At 38.6% G+C, this 24,080-nt stretch overlaps 1 long non-coding RNA gene across 1 annotated transcript in view; it reads left to right on the plus strand.

Annotated features, from left to right (window-relative positions):
- The window catches only part of LOC142365200 (uncharacterized), a 64,751-nt gene extending 44,363 nt beyond the window's left edge, over window positions 1–20,388 (plus strand). The window contains exons 2-4 of the long non-coding RNA XR_012766397.1: window positions 17,509–17,543; window positions 18,308–18,433; window positions 20,308–20,388. This is a non-coding gene — a long non-coding RNA (uncharacterized LOC142365200). The remainder of the gene's footprint in view (window positions 1–17,508; window positions 17,544–18,307; window positions 18,434–20,307) is intronic.
- The last annotated feature ends 3,692 nt before the right edge of the window (window positions 20,389–24,080 follow it).

A 24,080-nucleotide genomic window follows, 5' to 3' on the forward strand; every position in this document is an offset into this window, starting at 1 on the left:
CTCCTGCCTAGGAATGAAGCTGGACACTCCATTTCAGACACGAAATTTCTTCTTAGCACTGGTGTAAACACTGGCTAAAAACACCATCAGCTAATATGAAAATAAGAATTAAAACTTTGCAATGTTTTATTTCTATGTGATTTTTTTGCCCTCTTTGTAAAATGCAGCCACAAGGGCATTTGTGGTAACTAGAGTAGATTAGAGAGGAACTTATACTAAGTTATGTATTATCCACGTAGATTTTGCAATGCTTTTGTTTAGCATTACGTGACAATCCATTTGTCTTCATGAAGAGCCATATTCTGATGAGGGCTGAATGTAAAAGGAGGAGAATTAAGATTAGAAGTAATCCCTTGTAGAAAATGAACAATAAAAATAAACAAAACACATCAATGGGGGAATAGTGTTCTTTCCTTGGAGCAACTCCTTGAAGGCAGACAGGGCAGCCAGACACTAAGTTCTGGGCAGTATTTCCAGGCTATCTTACTGTAAAAGGTCTTCTATGACCTTCCAGCTGTCATCATGCACCAGTGGAGAGACAGCATTTCTGTTAACCTAGAGTGAGTCCTTTTTAACAGAAAACATGCCATTGTTATATGATCAGACCTGTCTTGCTGTATAATACATCACAGACTACTTGGAAATAAAATATTTCCAGGCAAATGCAATAATAATGAAAGGTAGTCTGTGAAGCCAAACACTATGCTACTGACATAACGCAAAGTGGCTGAGAACCACAATGTCCCTGTTCCTACAGAAGATACACACATTCCTAAATGTACGAGTAGCATTTGAAGGCTTTGCCTCATACAGAAATAAGTAGTTTCATCCTTTTTCTTTCAGGCCTATAATTCACCAACATGGAAATTTCCTACCTCTCGAAAAGCTATAATAAAATGAAAATAGTGTTTATATTTTTCCTCTTATTCCAAGAGATTTACTCTAAATTCATTGGCTTTCTTGGCATTTGGCTCATTCTTCATTCCAACTTTTTTGCTGAGTGTGCCTTGCAAGAGCATTCCATGCTCTACTTTTTTTCCAATATTCCTTGTAGGTCATACACTTATTGTCATCAACAATCTGAACTGCTCTGGAATGGTGCTAGAAAAGTTCATGGCGAGAGGACATCAGAGTCTGTGTCAAGGACTTCAATGCATATGCAAACACCTTTGAGGTGTGGTGAAGTACCAATGTCTTTAGACGTAAATGCTACCTTCACTCACAAGAACTGTTTTCTTAACTTAAATCCATGTAGAAGCAAATGGAAACATGATTTTAGTGTAGCCTTTTATACGGACAATGTGCTTGATCCAGGGTATGGTGTGATATAAAAATGTTCTTACCAGGAAAAAAAATCAACCGAACAATGACTTTTGTAGGAACTCTATTTTTGTTAACCACAGAATGGTAGGGGTTGGAAGGGACCTCTGTGGGTCGTCTAGTCCAACCCTCCTGCCGAAGCAGGGTCACCTACAGCAGGCTGCACAGGACCTTGTCCAGGCAGGTCTTGAATATCTCCAGAGAAGGAGACTCCACAGCCTCCCTGGGCAGCCTGGTCCAGTGCTCTGTCACCCTCAGAGGGAAGAAATTCTTCCTCATGTTCAGACGGAACTTCCTATGCTTCAGTTTGTGCCCATTGCCCCTTGTCCTGTCACTGGGCACCACTGAAAAGAGCTTGGCCCCATCCTCCTGACACCCACCCTTCAGATATTTGTCAGTATATGAAGCATTTAATCTATGTGCACCACAGACAATACTTTCTATAACTTGGAACTTCAGCAGGTATGTATGAATATAACTTCTTGAATCAATATACGTGTTCTGATTTGTACTAGACTGGAGCTATACATCTCTTCTGGTACCTGCATGGAATTTTTGGAGGCTATTAATTTTAACAGATGTATTTTCAAGGGTGTGAAGATCTTCAGACACATGTTAGTTTAGTATAGCCCACCTTTGAATATATGAGAAAATAAAAGATGGACCTTTGGGCAACCTGGTCTAGTGGCAGGTGTCCCTGCTCACGGCAGGACATGTTGGAACTAGATGATCTATAAGGCCCCTTCCAACCCAAATCATCCTATGATTCTATGCAAGGAGGCAGTTTGCTATTTTTAAAGAAATATAGACAACGTAGATATGAAGTTTCACAGGAGAAGGCTGTCACCAGAATATAGGTACTTCCTAGTTTCTGGTTGGGTCAGGAATAAATCCTTCCTAAAGTTTCTTCAACTGATGCCATGAAGACATTGCAGTGGAATTGGAAACAAATGACAGCAAGGATGTTCATGGCACTCTTACTGATGACATAGATTTCCTTGAATGACACACTTAACCCCCACATCTCTTGGTTCTCTGGAGGTCCTTTTGGATTTCTGTCACTCAAGGTGGTTTTGCAATGCAATAAATTGTCTATCACTGCTGGTTGCCATAAACTTACCATCAAAAACAATTTTTCTACTGAAGATTACGTGTAAATGCTTGATGAGCATTTGACAGTGCCTGCTGGGTTAATAAATACAGCATGCTGTATAACTGCAATAGCTGTGAATTGTCTTAAGCAAGGGAGAAAAAAAGAAGGTTCTCCCTAGTTCCCCATTACCAATTCTAACTTACGTATTTAAGTAACTCTGGCATGTTTTGCATTAATTAGAAAGCATGGGAGATGGAGCTGTTATCATGTTCCCAGAGGTATACACTTTGATCACAAGTCGAGCAAAAGAGCCAGACTGCAGAAATCTTGTTTTCTGAACAGCAAGATCTACAGGTGGTTCAAGGAAAGGCAGGCAGAACGTGCAGCTCCAGCTTTTAACTCTGCCACCGATATTTTGTGTTGTCTTGGAAAAGTCATTTCAGCACTCTTAACTTTTTGTCATGGGATGCTGACGTGACCAAGAAAATATGCTAGCATTTTTCTAAAGCTATGTATTTCATGATCTTTGCTTCAGTTTCCCATCAGTGAAAGAGAGAGAATGTTAAGTACAAGACAAATACAGCATAGTTCAGAGGTTTTGTTAAATGACAAATTCAGCAGCTCTTGTTAATATGGACTGTGATGTTATCCGAGTTTTCTTAATATGCATCAAATTTTACATTCAGATGAAGAGGTGTAATTCGTGCTGTCACTGAGAGCAGCATGGCATCTATCAGACAGTGTGAACTATGTTTCCAAGAAAAATAAATTTACAGTGGGAAAAACTGGGCAGGAGTTCTACTTTACATCAGGGTTCTGCTTTTTCACAGTCTGCACTTCATGATGTAGATAGCTTTAATTGCACACCTCCTTGTCCTTTAGAATCCTCTGGGAAATCTGTCAGGAATCTACGTCTCAGTCAATACTGAAATTAAACTGATGGTTATGGTCACCCCATTAAAGCTGCAGACTTACCATTGTCATCAGAACCACAGGGGAAACAGATTTATTTATTTTTTTTTAATAAAATACCTAGGCTTTTATAGTCCTGGTCAGCCATTAAATTAATTGCTAATCTCTGAAGATGTTAGACTTCATTTATATCTCTATATAAATTCTCTTTCATTAGTCTGGTTGGTGTGGAGGGAGCTAAACTTAAGCACTAGATGCAATTGTGCCATTTAAGATCCCTTTTTGTGTTCAGGACAGAATGAGTCCTAGCATAAATGAGACACAGCTTTTTTTTTTGCCTTTTACTTGCATGGGAAATCCAGCTGATGCCCATGGAATCACTGGGCAGAGTCTCATCATCTTCAGCAATAGCTGTATCAGTACCTAAGCATCCACTGAAAGAGTAGAAGGGGAAACAAATACATGGTTTTATTTTTTTTAAATATATATGTTTAGAAGTTTTGAACTAAGACCTGTCTTCCTTTGGAGTAAAGGTTGGGTTTTGTGACTTTAAAAAATCTCACTGTTTTTCATGTCATCAGAGTGTCTTAACTTTTTTCTTAACTTCATACTCCTGGCACCCAACATCAATTCTGTTATGCAAGCTGGCACAAGGGGATGTTGGGTCACTTTGGAGGTTAAGTTACAGTCAAAGATGAAATATAAAACCAAGCCTTGCAATTTTGATCAATAGAAAACCACAATTGGATTTTTCTGGCAAGAGTAGATGTAGTAACCTGACCATCTGGTCCAGTTCAAACACAGACTGTTAACATTTGGTCTCCTCAAAATCTTCTGTGTGTGTGTCTGGTAGCGTATGTCGCTTCCCAAGCACAAATATAAGTGTTTGGGATGAATTTCACTATTGAGAGGGAATAAATTCTTCAGTACAGTATGTACCATGTGGAAGGTGTTAGTAGTATATATATGAATAATCACTACATTTATAATTTAGAAAATATGAATCACTTTACTTACTGGCTATTAGTGTGACTGGCAAAGCACTCTTATAAGAGGTTGAAAACCGTCTTATCCCTACAGTAAAGGGCAGAAAAGCTAAGATGTTTTATAGCTTCTGGGGTCTACATCTGCTTTAGCTTTATTCCAGTAGCAGCAATGATGACTATAAGATGTTCTGGAGTATGCAGACAAAAATGAATCTGAGCAGACAAAAAACTCACCAGGTGATCTTTAATGTTTACAGAAGATATGAAGGGCAATTTTTAACAGAGATGAAAGTAAGTATCTGAAAAACATGTTTCTTGTAAAACAGCACTCCTGCCTGCCGTGCCCAATAGCTGCTTCCACATGGGGAGAGGGGAGAAGAGCATGTCACCTATTATGTAATTAGAAAAACAGCTGTGAAACAGAAAGATAATGATATTATTCCCCTGAAGAGCTATCATCTGCTGCCTTAAATTACTTTGTAGAAAATAAATTCGAGTGAGGCCCAATAAGTTCAATTAGGGTAAAACTTAATTTGTGCCTTTTCCTAGATCTGGAACAGTAATTTTGATGTAGTGCAGGTGATAACTACAAGCCTGGCTGGACAGGGAAAGACTGAGAAAGCAGTAAATGAGCGTTCCCATGAACCTACAAGTCTTTCATTCCTTGGCATAGGGCTTCCCAGCCTAGCTCTTCGGTAGTAGGTTGGCAATGAATGCCTGTGTCGTCTCGTGTGTGATTCCTTTTAAGCATCCCTAATTAGAAACAGTCTGACAATCAACTGAAGATTTTATGTGCCACTCTGAGCATGTCCTGGGAATACATACACGGCACTAAAAGATAAACATCAAGCAAACTATAGTATTGTTTATAGCATGTTCCTTATTTGCTATTGTTGACCTTGCCGCAGTGAGGCAAAGGATATTCCTGTAGCCTGTCTGTTGGTGGCTGCAAGAGATGTACTCAGAGAGGTGACCAGGAAACGTTCTGCTGGGAACACAACCTGAAGCCACACCAGGCTTTTTATATCTGCTTGCTAGACAAATTGACAAAGATATTGCTTTTGATCATTGTCAGTCTGCCCTGAATGTGAGACACCCGCCCTTACCAGAGTTTCCTAAACCATCCGTCTTCACTTTCTTGCAAGTTTATTCCAGCATGATGGATTGGTAGGATTTCTCTGGCTAGTAATGCAAGGACAGGCATTTTATTGTATTGCGTTGTCTTGTATTTTCTCTCTCTTGGTCTCTTTTCTCTCTTTTCATTCATTATTATCTTCCTCATTTTGGACACACTGAATTCTCCTGGAAGTTCAGAGCGGAGAGGATTGAGAGGGAGATAGGACAGATAAGCTGTGCTAAGCTACTCTGGAAACTCATATGCCTACAAATACACTTATACCATGAAGGATCTATCGTTACAGTGAGTCTCCTTGCTGATGAAGTGAAGATTTGCCAGATATATTTGCATCAGTAGATTTCTTTTTACAGCACTGACTGGTATTCATCTTTATTTTTTTCCTGCTTACATTCTCTCCTAATGCAAATAAAAATGTGTGGAACATCCACCAGTGCAGCTGAAAATTGGCGAAGGCTGGACTCGTTTTTTTGATAATTTCTCCAATATATTTAATTCTGGAAAAAGTTGTTTGTTCAACACCCAAGCGAAAAAATCATCCTCCATCGAGGTAAAATTGAATGGGCATGAATGATTACTTTCTGAAATGTCCCACGCTAGGCCTTCAAGAGTAGCTGTCAAATACGAGGGTGTTATTTGGTGTCTCTCATCTATTGGTACCTTAGCCTATCTGCTTATGTTTCATATTTTGGCAACTACAGAATAGCCTTTATAAGATACAGTTAACTTCCATTGTGGACCTGTTATGGCTCATTTCACATTGGGTGCACCTTGGTTAGCACTAGATTTGGAGCCGCTGGTATTATATGGTGCCATAACTATAGTAGGCTGTAAGAACAAGAAATCCAGCAAATTTCAACAAAAATAAGGTAAAATAAATTTGGACAAAACTCACTTTAACTATAAGTAATTTTCATTAATTTTCCAGTGAAATAGGAGTGTCATCTAGGGTGTCTGAAATGCTCTTCCACCTGCCCTAATGTCAGTCCTATTACATTGCCAGGAAGACATGCATTGAATATTCATTACAATGAAAATAAATGACATGTTAAATTTTTGTGTGTGAAATACAGTATATGGTGATGTTTGAGAGAATTTGAAATAGTCCTCTGCTGCAATGCCACTATCACTTACACTCAGGGCAATGTTTTGTGACAATATTAGTGATAATAAGCAATGTTAAGATACCAAAGAGTCAGAGCTCATATGTGAGATATTTCTTACGGTGATTTTGATTGAAAAGTCAATGAAGTTACTCTGGCTTATATTAGTGTTGCTTCTTTGGAGTTATTTACTCTCGAGTTACATACTTGCACATTGGTAACTGTAGGCAGAGGACTTAGCACAGAAGATTTGCATGCCTTTATAGTTCCCTGCCTTTTGTTCAGATTTCCTTCTTTATCATGTATTTGTTCAGTTTTTCTTCTTTTCTGCAGTATGCTTTTGTAGGCAACTGGCAATATAACAAAGGCAACATGAACTTACAAAGTCTTTCAAAGCTTCAAGATAGAAGCCAAAGAGCATGTAGCATAGCACAGATTGGATTCCATTCTATAAGCATCTTCTTTTTCCATAAGATTTTCCTTTTACAGACAGACTGATGAGAAATGTTACCCTTTTCATAGATCTTTGCCAACCTGATGGTGAATTTCAGCAGGTTCTAGGTGGCATAAAGCATCTTGCTCACTGAGCAGAGCCAACATTGTACAATGCCAAGACCTTGAGGGCAAGCAATGACTAGCTCAAGAAAGGTCCTAATATCCTTGTTAAGTTATCTTAGAGTCTTATGTGATCATGGAGGATAAGGTATGAACATGAAGAAATAAAGTGGGTAAGGTTACACATTGCAAAGGACCGTAAAACCCCTTTAAGTCTATTTTATTCACCTAATAACAGTCTCTTTCTCTTCCATCTGCATGAATGGAAGATTACGTTTTACCCTTTCACTTAGTTCTATAGGATTTCTGATTGTCCAGCATGGACCTGGTACTGTGATGCAGTTGTGAGAGATGATGCAAACTTCATTGATTCAGTGAGGATCAGGAATGGTAGGTCTGCCTGTTTTGAGCCTGATCTTTAGCCCACTCAAGCATGTGAGTGAGTTCTTGGTAATGTCTAGGGGTACAGTACCTCATGCCAAGATCACAGGAGTTATTTTCAGTACAAGAGGAAGTTAATGAATTAGACAAGGTAAAAAAATTAACGATCAGAAGTGCTTATTAAACTGTGGGTAATAGCCACATAAGGTATTGATTCAGCAGGTCAGACATAGTCTCTCCAAAGAGCTTTAATGATGCCTAGTGCAAGAGAAATTCCCTCATCAGTGAGGTGACAGCTTTCACATGACACCAACCAAACATCACTGAATCAGCAGGAGAACAGACTTCTGAGTGATTGCTCCTAAGTGTGTTTTTCTTGGAGGTTTCCTATCCAGAGACCAACTTCAGCTCTGTTTAGCTTTAAGAAGGATGTGGCTATTGTGTGAAGTGATAGCACTCCAGTTTGGAGTACAGCTCATCTTCTGCCTGCTTTCTACAGCCACATGTTTTAAACACCTTTTAAGAGAATTGTCATTCCTTTTCACTGGAATTTATCAGCAGTCTTTAACAAAACAGGTATGTGCTAGTAGCTTCTAACAGGTCCCAGAGGAAGGCTTAAAGAAGGAACTCAAACCTAGAAAAAAAGATAAAATCCAGGGCAAAGTTCAGTCACTGCATGCACTAGGGTTTTTTGACTATTCTGCTTAGTCCCTAGGACATGCATGGGAGCCTTTTATAATGTCTTTGTGTATTAAATGTAAATATGAGCTTTCTTTTTAAACAGAAGTGTTTGAATTCTCTTTCTTTACCTCTGCAAAAATGTTGTGCCACGCTAAGAGCACCAGCAAGTCAGTTTAATGCGTGGAAGGAAAAAAACAAAAGAGAGAAGGAGGAGAAAAAGCAATTTTCTCTGCTGCCCAAATTTTTCATTGGAGAGAGTCATTTAGGACATTTGGATTTGAGCACGTGAGTTAGTATGATACCTGAGCCAGATACCCAAGGTTCCAGCCAGCATCTGTGTAAACCTACAAAAAGCTGGTGCTCAGAAGATGTTTCTTAGACATATTGTTGCAGGGAGCTGCAGCCTCAGAACTGTGTTGGATCACATCCCTGGACATCGCAGAGCTCTGGATGTCACAGTGCCCTGTGCCATCCACAACCCAAAAGCAGCCACCTTTTGCTACTTTAAGGCAAAGGTCCCCCTTCCCCTCCCTGCTTTCCTATGTTTATCATTCCTTCTCAGTCTACTTCTTACCTTGGACTGTGTTCAGTTTTGCTCACCATGTTTCTTTCATTTTTCTTACATTACGTCTCCACCCTTCCTTCTCTCTGTGTCTCCCTCCTTCCTAGTGCCATCCTCCTGTTTTTGCAGACTTATTCCTGATATCTCTGGTTGCATGTGAGTCTGGAGAAGGTTCTTCAGTCGGTTGCAAGCTAATGGACTCCGCATATGACACTACCTGTAATATACCAGAGGCTTGGATAACTGATCTGACACAGGAATCTTTAAAAGTAATAAGAATGAATTAGTATGCAAATATTCTGTTGCATTCCATAATATTACTTTAGTGAGAGATGGAAATATTTGTGCTTAATGATTCCATGAGAATCACTCTTCCAACACCGGTAGAGGCTGAGGTAGAAAACTATGAACATTTATGAGGAAAAAAAATACTCTCACTCACGTTCTCCCTTTTCAGGACAAGCACCTTAGGAAAAAAAAAAAAAAAGTGATTAATTTTCAGCTTACCTTTTCTTTAGTGTAAGAAAATTCCATTTGAGATTTAATTGGATCTGTTCTAGGATGCGACAAAAAGTTAGTGGAAGATAAAAGAGGCATAGCAAGAAAAAAATATTCAAAGTGAATAATTTAAGATCACATCCATAATTAATGGCATTTGGAAAGCTTCCTCTAGTGCTCTAATCATATCTCAAAATGTGCTAATTAGAGCAGTTTAGTACAAAACAGAGTACGCAGGTGTTGAACAGCTTCTTCTGTTCTTTTTTGAGAAATGTCGCGGTAACTGATTCTTCTGGTATTAGCACTCACATTTAATAAATGTTTCCCCATTTACAATATATTTGACAGATGAAGAGCGTGCATGTAATTATTACCTTGTTAAAATATGTTTGATCAAGAACGCAGAAAAAAATCAGATATTTTTAGCACAGAAACTTAAGCTTGTAGTAAACAATGGGGCATTCTATAATGGCCATTGGGGATGTAACTAGTAAAAGAGATGAAACTGAAAAAGAGAAGAAAAATCAATGTTCCTGGCCTTGAAACAGCAACATTCCTCTACTTGAAATTAATGTTATCTAAAAGCAGTTCTGCTACTTCAGCAAAGCTAATCCTTTGCTCACTGCTTGGACTGTATTTAAGTGTTGTTATGTTTTGGCTGGGCATAATTTTACTGGTCAGTTCCTTATTTATCTCGGAAATCAATGACAACTGACATGACAGTTACCTCTCTCTAACCCCTCTCCAAAATTAATCAGTATAATTCAGAAAGAAGCCGTGCATTCAGGTCTTTGTGTGTACACATTTGTGCATGCATTACTGCTCTGCAACAACGAAGCAGCAAATGCTGAGGAAATGCTTTGTGCACAGATGAACCCTCCTGACAGCTCTGCAGTACTGAAACAGGAGCTGATTCTAGGGGGTTGCAGTGTCCAGCGAGCAAGCCTGAGAGTACTGCCAAGAAGGCAAATAAATAAAATTCAAGATAACAGATTGTATTTAAAAAGAATACATCATGACTCTGCAGGATTTGTTTTATGATTACTCTAGTACAATGTTTTATTTTATTGAGGTTCTAAAAACTTTAGCAGAATGAAACACAGTTCTAAACCCATGTATTATTAATAACTGTTATAATTTCATTTAAAGTTAGTTAACCTGGCGGAGAGCAGAGCTACTTTCTATTACATGCTGCACATTGATTTTAAGATACTTTCTCGGAGAGCCTGCAATCTGAAATAATAATCTTACAAAACCGAACGCATGGGCTTAAACTTAAGGTATGTCCAACTTTTTAAAAGCAGAGAGTCAACAGTATCTACCTAGCTCTCTTTCTCCCTAAGCAGTCAGTAGACTTACTGCCATCAACAAATTAGCTCTTTTTCTATGCTATGTTCTCCTTCTTCCTACCTATTAGCATTGAACTCTTTTCTCTGTCTTCTGCCGCTAGATGAATTATTCCCTGAGAACAATTCACTTGACAATGAAATTTGCCCTTTTTTGCATTTGTTATTTCTTCATGAACACATCACAATTTGCATTAATTATTTTATTATTTGAAATTGTTTGATGAATAGTTTGTTCCAACCCATTTCACTCACATAACTAATATTGAGTATTTCATCCCAGTGGTTTGCTTTTCAAACTGTGTCCTATTTTATCACATGGTGATTGTTTCTGCTTCTGCTCTGGATGACACAATTTGAGTCAATCAAAAAGAGAGAAATATGTTTCATAGAAATTTTTCAAAGAAAAGTTTAGTTCTGTTTTCTTAATATTTTACGCAATTATTTTTTTCCTGATAAAACACTCTACATTTTCATTTTTTGTATTACAGTCTTCCCTTTTCTCAGTTTCAAGACTGTAAAAACATGAGAAAAAAGGGATTATAAAAAGTCCCTATTTTGTACTCCTGATTCAAGGAAGTGGAGTAAAATAACTTGGGATTTTATTTTATCCAATAATCAAACATTTTTTCAGTTGGGGACAGTTTTTCATCAAAACAGGCTCTTTTCAATAAAAATGTTTCTGACCAGTCCAAGTTATAAATTCTATAAACAGCTGCTTCTTTCCCATGAATTATAGTTCACCAATAAAAACAATATTTTACCAGTATCAAGTAAAATTCTGGCTGAATTCAAAGGTTCTTCTACTACATCCATTCATCTGAGGAAAGAAAATTATACCCTCGGGAAAACTGGAAATATGTTCACAAGAAAGTAGAATAAGATTTCAGAACTCATAAGCGTGATCATGAACCCTTTCTACTCTGTGTAGAGTTCTGGTCTCTTTCTCTAAATTTCTAGTATACTTTGGACTATAATCACCTTATTTCTGCTAAAATAGATATTTTATCTCTGTACAGATTCAGTCTGAAAAATGTCATCTTAGGATGCACAAAAAGCCATAGTGCTCAATATGTACTCACAAATACCTACTACCTCAAAAGAAGCAGAGCGCTATAGCCATATACTAGAAATGAGAGTAATAATGAAATCCTTCCTGTTCTAAAGTAATCATAAGGGGTGCTAAAAAATAGCAGTTGAATACTTTTTTTAAAAAAGAAAAAGAATGGGAAAGGAAATCCCTCAGACATGGATTTTAAATTTTTTTTTTAAACAAATCTTAGAAATATTGGGAATATCACTGCACGTAATCATATGCATCAAATTTTTAATTACTTAAAGTGTTCAGCAAATCTGCCTAGGAAACCATAAGATGACTGTTCATGGCAATATAGTGGAAGGCGGTGATGGGACACAAATGGGAAAGCAGAAAGGAGGGGCAGTATAATTTATGCCATCAGAGTGCTTTTATAGAATATTGATCCTTTCAAGGAAACAAGCATAATTTTTGAGATCTCAGATGTGTTCAGTGAAGGCATCTCTGTGATATAATATATCCAAGACATTTTTGAGACAGGTGATATACTGGAACAATGTTTAGTGGTAATTTTCTCATCAGAAATAAAATCGAGAGCCCACAGAAGCAGGGTACTGACTGACTGACAGTAACTGTAAAAGTTCAAGTCATGGTCCCATGGAAAGGTTTCTGGGCAGATGCTGCAGCTGTTTATTTTTGGCCCAGTCTAATCCAGGAGGACTACACCTGTAAATATCACACTTGTAAAAATTCTGATGACACAGATTTAGTGAATGAATAAGAGCAATAAATTGCATATGGGGTACAGAGGCTGCTCTGGATCACGTACAGAAGTAAACAAGCAAGTACTTCAATGCAAACTTTTTGTGTCATCAGCTTACTAGATTACATGTCCAGGTATGCAGAAAGTGTGTCAGTCCTAGGGACCTAGGACTTCATCCTTGAAATCAGTATCTGAAGAGCACTGGAGCAGTGAAACAACAGAACATGAGTGGGCAATCTGGTGCAGTTAAGGCTTAATACAACTTCCGAAGAATTAGTCAGGAAGTTTCATATATGAACAAGGGAGTGCTATTCTTGTAGTTGTCATGACATGAAGAGGGTCTTGCATGTTTATTTCTACCTATTTCAGTTGCTTAAGTGAAATTTAGAACTGTTGTTATGAATCATGAACCTCTGGCACTAATGATACACTTTAGTTTTGCATTCTAACAGTCATTCCTCAAAAAAAAAAAAAAAAAAAAACAAACGAAGGATTGAAAGGGATTCAGAAAAGAATAATAGGAAATATTTTTTGCTAGGGAGAAACCAAGAAAATGTACTCTGTTTAGTTCATCAAAGAGAAAATTAAGAGGTGATAGTGGGAAGAGATGGCTCACTGTAGGTGGTATTTTTTTCAGAAAGATAGATCCATGAGATTCAGGAGCTGGAAGCTAGACTAAGGTAAATACAAAGAGAGTAATTAATCAGTGGAACAACTTTCCTCCAGGTATGATGGATTCTCTGTCACTGGCAGCTTCTAAATCAAGTCTCAATGTCTTCATAAAAGATATCTTAATGCTCAAAATAAGATAAAACTCTCAAGAAGGAATCATTTATGTGAGATTTTTGGCCTACTGTGTAAAGGAGGAGAGGAAAAAAGATCTCCAGTCTTCAAATCTATCCATGAAACTTTCCTTTGTAGTTTATGTGTGCTATCAATATTGAAGTCTTTCAAATAATTTAGAGATGTTTGTACAAAAGACACTGTATGTCTTATGAGAGGGAATTCAAAGTGAATCTGAGAGCAAAATATTTATAATCAAATTGGCAAATAAAAGCAAAACAAGGCTATTGACTTTGAGGTATGTCAATTCTGTTTCTCACTGCTGGGACAAAAACTGTATTTCTGTTTCAAGCAGATAGAGATGAAATATACGGAAAGCTTTCTCAGAAAATGATAGACGTGGTCATGTCTCTAAGTGCTTTACCACCAGAGCTCCACATTAAGCAATTAAGCAATAAGTCTTTCTAGCATATCACCAAGTCAAAAAACCTGAGTGAAGACAGCCACAATCTGAATAATTTTATAAATATATGCAATATTTTTTGAGAGTTGTGGACTGTGCGATAGTATTTTCATGTTGGCAGTGAGACAGGCAACATTGCATTGCTAAATGCAGTCTGTCTTTATGGTGGATATTTCTGTGCTGAAATGTCACAGCAGGATATTTTTTGTATTAAGAAGAAACTACAGTCATTTCTGATAGAAGTAATGGCTGAAAACCGCATGCTGCTGTGTGATATAGCCCTTTGGTTTACACATTTTGCTTCTGGTTAGGAGGTTAACACTTTAGCATCTTTATTAAATTCTAAGTTCCATTTGTTGGAAAGGTTTTTAGAAAGCAAGTCCCATGGCCAAGCAATGGTGTGCTTAGAGATGACTGGAAAATACCCAGGATCATTCCTCTAGATCTGTATTTTATAACTCCGAGGAGAAATCTGTCCATCATTGGAAAAAGACAGTGAGCAAGACTAGCTATGCCAGCAGACACTGGAACTACTTGCTTCATCTCCATTTCTGAGACCTATCAGAAACAGCTGTGAATATGCTCCTTAAGAAAGGGGAAAAAAAAAAAAAAGGGAGTGGTTGTTACCAGTTGCAGGGCTTTCTAGAACATTGTTGTGTATGTCACTGGTGGTCTCTATCAGTAATGCACCCCGAGACATGACATGAAATTTGATTAGGAAAACATCTCATGTTAGACCATCCATCTGTGGCATTGACTTACCTTTTGAATGTGTAGAAATGGACTGGAAATACACAGATATATAAGTGAGGTAAAGTGATAGAGTGCAGCTGCTTCCTATGGTAAAAAAAAAGACGAAACCTCTGCTTTTACTGAGTTTCTGTCCTGACTGTTGTGTCTACAGATGTAATACTCTTTTCTCTTCATTGCTCCTTTAATGAAAAGAAACCTCCCCGCCTCTCTGGGGCACATCCCTGAGGAGAGGTTGTTTTTGGATGAGAGTCATATTCTGCTCTTTCATCCTCTTCAAAACCCAGAGTTTGTTTTCCCTCTGTTTGTCAATCAGCATGAAAAAGCTTTTTTTTTTTCTTGCTCTTAGTGGACCAGCAACAAATAGGGAGAAAAAACAGAAAGCTCCAGGCAGTTTTAATGGGGGGAAATGCATTGCTGATGTAAAGCAGCAGCAGATGTGCACCTTAATTAGATGTTAATGAATAGACAGGAGCATGTGAGTGAGCAGCTCTAAGGGTGTGGAAGGAAGCAGAAAGATGGGGCAGTAAAAAGACTTTGATGTTGCCTGGTTAAAGGTATGTTTAAACATTTCTCTGTCTGCTGCTGTTTCCTGTATCCAGCCTGGATTTTCTCATCACTGTGTGGCAGCAAATCATTTTGTTTCTTGCCAATAGAGTGAGTGGAGCTGAACCGTGTGCTCTCCTTCCCTCAGCCATGCTTTGAATTGCATCGCTTCTCCGACTCCAGGGGACAGTCTGTAAAACTGAAGTGGCAGAGATACATGAGGCAAAATTTTTGGCAAATCCTAGGGGACAGAATTATAGAGAAAGTAAAGGAGGCAGCTGGAGAAAAGAGAAGGTGCTCTGGACTTGGAAGGAACTGGTAAAGAGTACAAGCAGCGAAGAGAGGGGTACAACACAAGATGCAGAGACAGGAAAAACAAGAAATTATTTTGGTCACTGAGATCACAAATCACCTTTGACCATACAGGTAAATTAGTGTGCAGAACAGCTAATCAAAAACAGCGTAACACCCAAGATGAAAAATACCTGTGAAGTAGGGTTAGGGAGGCACTGATAAAAGCAAACCGAATACTATTGGATAAAAACAACAGAGACAAAGAACGTGGTAATAAGAGCGATGACAGGTTTAAACATTTGCTGTGCTGCTTGTTGAGATGAATACATGTATTATTCAGTGTATATAAATCTCCTTGGATGTATTTTTTGGGAGTAGTTTAATATCTAAAATCAGAGCATTTTCATTTTCTGTCCTCAGTGTGGCATTACAAATCTTATTTATGGATATAAAGGGGCTCTAGGCTCTGTGGTGTTCCCAAAAAAAGGCCTTTTCTCTCCTCGAGTTTATGTGGCTGATGAAGATCACAGGTCTGGCATAAGGTATACCTCCAAACCCCTGTAAAAACCACATCACTTCCCAAGGCTAAGACAGTGGGAGCAGCCTTGAGGAGAGGTTCAGTGGAGGCTAGGAGATGCGGGTGATGACACAAAGCCTTTCTTTACAGAGAACTGAGGGTCAGAGGCTCTGTTTTGGGAGGTTTTGGGTTCATTTTTCTCAGATGTGCAATAGGAAGTGTTGTGTGCATCCTTTACAGTCAGCAGCAACAGACCTTACTGGTGATGAAGGGATCAGAGACTGAAGTCCAGTCTCAGAGGGGGCTTGCAGGCAGAGATGGCTGATGATCCTGTATTTCTAGGGATGCATCCTGATGAAGTAAGAGTGTTCTTTGTTTATTAAATTTGTTGGAAACACATTTGGATTAACTTCTGTGGAAATATATTATAATGCATGCTCTAAGTACTTGGAGTGATAGGCAGGCAGACAGGCCAGACTGTCTTTCTGTTTTTCTGCCTGCTTGCCTGCGTGTCTGTCTGTCTATCCGCCTTTTGATCTATCTGCATTTTTCAGTCTCCCAATGGTACACACAGCCTGTCTCTTCTGCTAAAAGGGGATTCGCCTTCCCAACAGCCTGTCTGTTTGAAGCCAGCATAACTTCAATACGACAAAAGAATTTTATTCCTGACAATAAAATAACATTTTTGTGCTTTACAATGCACCAAGGTCTTGCTGGTCCTTTGTGAAACCCATTCCTCTGACACCTTCCACTGCATTAGCACCTGCCTGTGGCACTAGTACCACCTTGCTAATTTTGGAGCAGGGAGTACCTCTGCATATTCTGCGGCCAACTTTTAGCCTTTCATGGGACAGAGGGAGTTTCTGGGTCTTGTCCCTTGAATGACTGGGGTGGGCAAATATAATGCAGGATATTTATACCTGGTATTAGGCTCAAAGAAGGCAGGAGGGCTAGGGAGATTCAAGAACAGGCTGGTAAACCAGGGCTATGCTCTCTGTTCACTGGCACTGTGCCATTAACACACCTGGCTTCTCCACCACTGCCTGGCTCACAGTGAATTGTGTCCTGAACCTCACAACTGACAGCTTTCTGCAAGGCTTTGGCTCCGTGTGGAAGCCGGCGGGAGGTGTCAGATGGTGGGAGGGCTGAGGACACATAGAAAGTACTGACTCATGGGTGTAAACTGGAGCTCCAGAGGATTTCAAGGGACATTGTTTTTTTACTGAAGTAAAAATATCTAGTAGGAATTACAATATTGGACGTGACAAATAGGTCACAGCAAGTACATTTCATAAGAGGAAAATATAGTTAGTATACTTACTTAAAATATTTACATAGCGCTCGAGCTTTCTACGTTATAGTGCCTAACCTTGTTCATATAGAGCATCCTAAGAACTATTAAGGAGTCGCAAAAAGTTTACTACAGCCTACACTGTACTACATTACTACTTTCTTCTTTGTAAACACTACTTTGTTTTTGAAAAGGTGTCTTTAAGTTGTGTTTGCTACTTGGAATGTTCACTATCGCTTTGCTACTTAAATAGCATCAAACTCTGACAGTTTGTAGAAGTGATCTGGTAAAATGGCAGGAATTCCAATGTATTGGCTACTGCCAAGCAAGCTGAGTCATCCACATTTATTAATACTGTGGATTCTGTTAGTATCATTCATTTTTCAGCTGAGTGCAAAAAAAATTTAATCTTCTGTACAGATACACAGTAGGTAACATGTAACAAAAAGCCACTGTTTAAAATAAGATTCTTCCCATCTCCTTTCATCCCCAGGTCCTTTATTAAACACGTAGGCAAGAAACCAAGAGGTAAGTATTGAACTAACTGATTGCCATATTATTTTTCCTCCTTCCTTCTTTCCACAATTTGCACAGCAGACCCATGGCTAATGTTAAAGAGATACCTGTGTTATTGTCTTGTGGGAGAAGCAGAGTGAATATTGTAAAACTAATGCATTTTTTCTGCAGGGCAAATAAATTCTGTAACGATTCAAAGAATCTGTCAGAGAAAAAGAACAAGCTTGGATTCTTCTAGGAATCTCATCTTCAGCCAGGAGTGTTTGTGTTCTATTTAAAAATGCAGAAGGAGCATTGACATCTAGTGTTTTTTCTAGTATTTTACTAAACAGATTTCATGGTCCACAATTCAATTTGAAGTGAAAGTATCCCCCAAATGACTCTTTATAAAGTCTTTTGGAGAACAAAGTCAATATCTATGGGCCTTTGGAGATGAAGCAATTGATTACCTGTCCAAGTCAATGAGCATTAAAACCCAAAGAGATTCAGAAGTACATTTCACTGTTACAAAACCTCACCCCTGATACAACTGATGCACATTGACTGGTCCACAGAGAAGTTCAGTATATAAATAAAACATCTTGATCTGAGACCTAATTGAAGTTTCGTAACATCCAGAAAACTATGTTAACACCTTTTGCTGTAGTGCTGGTACGACTGGATTTGTACCTTTAGTGTATGTCTCGATGCATGATGGGCATTAAGTAGATCAGATTTTGGAACCACTTATTCCTTTGTTGGCTAACACTGCTATCCTCTGTCTCCTTGGCTTGTAGAATAACATCACCATGTCTTCTCGAAGCTCCTTAGAACCTGAAGAGCTCTGCCAGCAGTATGCAAGAATCACTTCATCCCCTCTAAAATGAAGTCAGTAGAGCAATTACTTCATGACTATCTGAAAGGTAGGAGCTGTTCAAGACAGCCAACAGCTTAAGACTGAAAAGGAGAAAGAACAGAGTGTTCAACTCTAGCTGCATATGACAAATAAACTGTGAGTGACAGAAACTGGGACTCAGAAGGGGAAGGAGTTGATTCAATCTTCAAAAATAAGAACGCTTCTCTGAGGAAATTGCTAACTTTATGAATTTAGGGTATAGGTTTTAGATCCTACCTGAAACACATTGTTTATGAACAGTAAGTTATGGGATTGTTACACTAATTGAAATGGAAGTGGGTAATTTCTTGGAAATATGATTTCATGTCTATAATTTAATTTCTTTATTCATTGAATCTGATGGCTGGGTCCTGATGATTAAGCGAGATTCCATTGGAGGGGAACTCAATAGGTCTTCTAATATTAAACCTTAATTCAGGATCTACTGTACCTAACCTGAATGTACCCACCATCCCCAAGAGGCATTTAATTAACTGTAGTCTGTTAAAATCCCTTAGTGGATGGAGATTCCACAGTCCTGGATGACAATACTTCAAAGTGTCGTTGATGTCCAAGCAACATTTCCCCATCGTGCTCCTTGCTGGAATTTCACGTATGCAATGTGTATGAACTGTGTGGCACAGGCCATTGAATGCCTACAAAATGTCCTGGCCATAAAATATGTGAGCTGCGCTGCTGCTCAAAGCACATTTTATAAGTCCCATGTTTCAGGCAAGCATCAGACTTTCTGCACTGTACTGACCCACATTCACATGCTTCTTGTTTCTTCTTAGCTCTTAGCAATAATAAGCACATAACTAGAAACCACTCTTGTTTTTTTGAGAGATCTAGCTAAAAGTTTTGTTTGTTTCTATAAGAAGAGTAGCAATAAGGAAATAAATATTATAATGGCTAACTTCAGTATAAGGACAGTAAATATTTTGGTTTAGTGGGGAAAAAAAAAAAAAAAGAGGTAACTTTAAGTGTACCGGTGTGAGTTTGGAAATCTTATAAGTTGTGTAGCTGAAATCCTGCCCATCTTCTTTAAAAAGTAACAAGGATAATCCAGGCTATGGGCTAGTCAGCCTCCCTGCAGCCTACAAAATGTTTTAGATGGTGCCCTGATGGAAACTGTTTCCAGGCACATGAAGTATTAGAAAGTAATTTGAAGAAGCCAGCATGGATTTACCACGGGCAAATTGTGCCTTCTATGGTGGGATGACCAGTATGGATGAAGGGAGAGAAGTTTGTTGTTTGCAAGCACATGTGATTTAGCATAGCTTTCTACACACTGTTCCATAGCACCCTGCTAGCCAAATTGGAGAGATATGGACTGGGGAGCGGACTACAAGGCAGATGATGGGATACAATTTAGAAATGCGCATGAAAGTATCAATTAAATGTGATGTACTGTCTTTCTAAGAAGTGGTTACTAACATCGATCCTTTGCTTTCTGTCTACCATGGCAGAGGAATTTTTTGAATTTAAAGACAGCTAAGGGCTTTGCTTTATTAGAAGAATCACTTGATTATTAGTATGAAAGAGACCTAAAAGAATATATGTCAATTTTATTCTTCACATATACAATATTCCTATGGGGTTGTTTTACATTTCTTGTGTTCACTGTGTTCACAGAGCACTGTTGTTTGCTTTTCTTTTTAGTTACTTTTTGATGAGGTAAGCAACAAATGTGTCATAAGTGGACTTACACTGTGTCTTGAGATACTAAATAACAGCAGCAATCCAGCTTCAGAAATCCCTTTTTTACAAAGAAAAAAATCGTAGACAATATTTTTTTCTCATTTTAATTAATTAAATACATGAATTTAAAATACTGAAAAACAGAGGTAATGAAAATGCAGTGTTTCAGAAATACATTTGGAGTATTTTTTTTTCTTCTAGGGTTGCTGCTCTATATCTTTCCCAGAAGATTAGTATATGAACTCTGTTGTGTTCCAGAGTGAGTTCTACCTGGAGGCTGCAAGAGGTAAGCCAGCTTTTCCTTGGTGATTTGTCATTCTTTTCAAATCAAGAAAACCTCACCAGTCTGGTTCATTTTCACATAGGTCCTGATTCAGTGAGTAGTTTACTGGTTTGGTTAAAATACACATTGAACCTTAAACATAGTCATAATCTCAATAATTCATCTGGATTATTCATATCCAGAGAAGACATTTAAATAGGTTTAAATATATTGCTAAAGCAAGTGTATACTCTGCCACAATTTTTAAGCTGCTGTTTCAGTTACGAAAACTTTGGGAACTCTAGCGTTCCATAAACAGTTAAAATTACTGTAGACACATAGGTCTGTGTTGACCTGCTGGAGTTTTACTGATTTGACAATAGTTGCAGACTTTTTGTAGTCAAAGGAAGGAGGCCAACTATCTCCGAACTCTTCAGTTGTTCACAATTTCTCCTTAAAGCCCACTGAACAGTGTACTTTATACTTTAGTGGTTTTTTTTTTATATTAGATAATTGCAAAAATATATTTACTCATTTGGTGTTTTGATGTGGAACAGTGAAAGCTCATTATTGAATCAGGCCCTCAGCCGTATAATCTTATGACATTTTATCTTCTCTAGATATGAATAGTCAAAATTTTTAATTTGTAACTTTTTATACCATGGGGAAACACCATGCGACAGTAAAAATGAAATGAAGTTTACTTTGGGAAATGTTTCAGGGCCAGACTCTCCCATCTGAACTGAAATCTCACGCAATTTGAGAAACATCTTTTGAGAAATAAAAACTCCAACTCATCTGACCACCAAGGGAAAGGTGGGTTTTTTGCTTGTACAGGAAAAAGAATTTTCACTACATATCATTACATTTACGGCTTATCAGCCAAACTTGTGTCTTTGGGAAGGACCTAGAGAAAGCAAGATTAATTGATTTCCAAGGGCAAAGGAAAAGAAAGTATAGACATGATATACCATTAAAACTTCCTGGGGATGAGGGTAGCTGATCAGAGGATTTCACACAATACTCTCTCTCCTCAAAGTAAATCAAAAAACTCAATGAAGCTAAAGTTAGTAATTTTTGACCTCTGGAGATGGAAAGAACTCAAGAAGCAGTCCTCTTTTCCAGACAGACGGTATTGGTCTTCAACTCAGGAAATAAAAACATTTAACTAAGTAAGAGGAATGATAGAGCCAAACGTGCCTACAAAGTGACAGCTGTGTAACTGAATGCTACCAGTCAAACCCTCTTTTTTTGCTTTGGACAAAATATGAGGAATGACTATTTGGGATTTCTGGAAGCTTGATGCTGAAGAGGCATAGCATCTCTGACAGAACTGTGAATTTCTGCAATGCTGAAAGGCTGCACAGGTGGCCTTTAGATATCTTCTAATTTTGTGGTCTTACAGACACTGTTGCTCCTACAGAGAAACACTGCACATATGCACTAGGTCTAGTGCAAGGTTGAGCATACAACTCAATTAATGTTCTTTTCATGCAAGTTTTTGGGTCTGGGAAATACCACACTAAAATATGATGTGCCAGGCTGAGATGGACACCAAAGTCAGTGCCTTGAAGAAAAGTCTGAGAGGAGGTGAGATGAAATGAAGGAGGGAACAGACTTGAGGATACAGGACTGACAACCCTGAAGTCCAATATTCTCTCTTAAATCACTCAAGCAGAGGAAATGGCTCTTCCTCCTGCCATGCTTTTAAAAGCTCTGAATCTTCATAAGTACATCTGTCATGAACTGAGGGGAAGAGCCTGAAGGATGAAAGGGGTGTTAGTGCATTTAGTCACTTGTATCTTTGTTATTGGTGACAGCAGAAGAGGGAGACCTGGAACTTCTCTTAAGCGACTTTTTAAAAAACTTTTACTTGTTTTAGCTCCTTTGAGAGAAATGCAACCTAGCTATTCCTGTGTACCTTATGAAATTTCAGATTTTTTGTCTCCACCAGCCCTCCCATAAGTAAGGAACTCTTATTTGTCCTTGTTTTACTGATTTAAGACATGCAAAGTCCAAGTGATTTGACCAGTGTGGCGCAAGGAAATTTGGGATCAAGCAAACAGTTAAATCCAGCATCCGTATCCCAGACTATCCTGTTTCCCTGTAAACACTTGTTCTTTAGTGAATGGATTAAGAGACAGAGCTCTCTTTAGCCGCCATAAAACTGTATAAGACAGAATTCGTTGTCAATTTTAACAAGTGACTTACAGAGGCAGAGCTCCACCTGCTTTTTTAATCCAACTAATTCCAATGAAAATGCATTCCACAATTACATCCACTGAAAGTGAGAGATACTTCTACAAAGAGATCCAGTTCACTCTAAGTTTTGGGTGGAGAATTTATCTGCTTGGCAGAGGACTTGCTTTTCACTGCAAACCCTGTTTGCTACTGTCATAAAGATGTAACACAAGATCAGGATGAGAATGAGGTGAATTTCTTCTCCCTGATCATCTAATACAGTCAATGTGGTGAAGGTTAATTAAAACTGCTGTCACCTGACTGAGGTCAATATGCAATAGCTTCTGTAGTTAATGCTACAGCCATCCTGATAAAAAAAAACATAGATCGGAAGGTTAGCAATCCACATTTCCTGGGGGTACTCTTTACTTCTGGGAGAAGAAAGGAGGAAAGAAAGAAAAGTAATAAAAGAGAGTTTCTGTGCAGTGCAAGTCTGTGACAATGATTAGAACAGCTCTGTGTATCTCCAGCTAACTGCAGGGTGGTCAGTGGGGAGATAAGGTTTCTTTGTGTAGTAGCCCAGTCCTTTGAGCACTGGGATCTTGCTTAAAGAAGCACACAAACATCACATGCCTTATTAAAAGCAAATCTCCAGAAAGGGAAGGTGGCACTTCATAGCAAAATGGGAAAGCTGGAAAAAAGATAGGGAAAGTCCAGCTAATGCAAATCAAGAAGCGAATTCTGACAGTCGTTTACTGAGGGAGACAGTTTCCAGTTCAAATCATTGTGGAATGTTTAACTCATCACTGACCTGTTGATATTTAAGTAGAAGATGAAATATCAGATTGCATCTTGGTGTGAAGATTATGGAGGATGGGGCCAAACTCTTTTCAGTGGTGCCCAGCAACAGGAGAAGGGACAATGGGCACAAACTGAAGCATAGGAAGTTCCCTCTGAACATGAGGAAGAACTTCTTCCCTCTGAGGGTGACGGAGCACTGGAACAGGTTGCCCAGGGAGGTTGTGGAGTCTCCTTCTTTGGAGATATTCAAGACCTGCCTGGACAAGGTCCTGTGCAGCCTGCTGTAGGTGACCCTGCTTCAGCAGGGGGGTTTGACTAGATGATCCACAGAGGTCCCTTCTAACCCCTAATGTTCTGTGATTATAGCAGTGTTATCAGGATTAGTTTCTACATTAACACATGCTGCTGGCCAGCGTTTGCACAATAGTCAAAGACTTCTTCCTCACCAGCTTAACAGCTTTAGACCTCTCTCATTCTCAGCCCTCCTCACAATTTCTACTTAAATATGTAATGTGTAATTCTGGGAAGCATTTTGAGATACAAAATTAAACCTAAATTCTGCAAATCAATTAAAATTAAAGACCCCATCATGTAGCAAATCTAGCCATTCAGACTATTATTATATGTGTGTTTTGTTGGTTGTTATTTTTCCCAGTCTTTGAAACTACAGGCAGAAGTTTCAGTCAGTGGGGATTCAAGGGCTTTCAGGAAAACAGAAAATCTTAGGAAG

Source organism: Opisthocomus hoazin, chromosome 2 (genome assembly GCF_030867145.1).
Source record: "Opisthocomus hoazin isolate bOpiHoa1 chromosome 2, bOpiHoa1.hap1, whole genome shotgun sequence".
NCBI lineage: Eukaryota > Metazoa > Chordata > Aves > Opisthocomiformes > Opisthocomidae > Opisthocomus > Opisthocomus hoazin.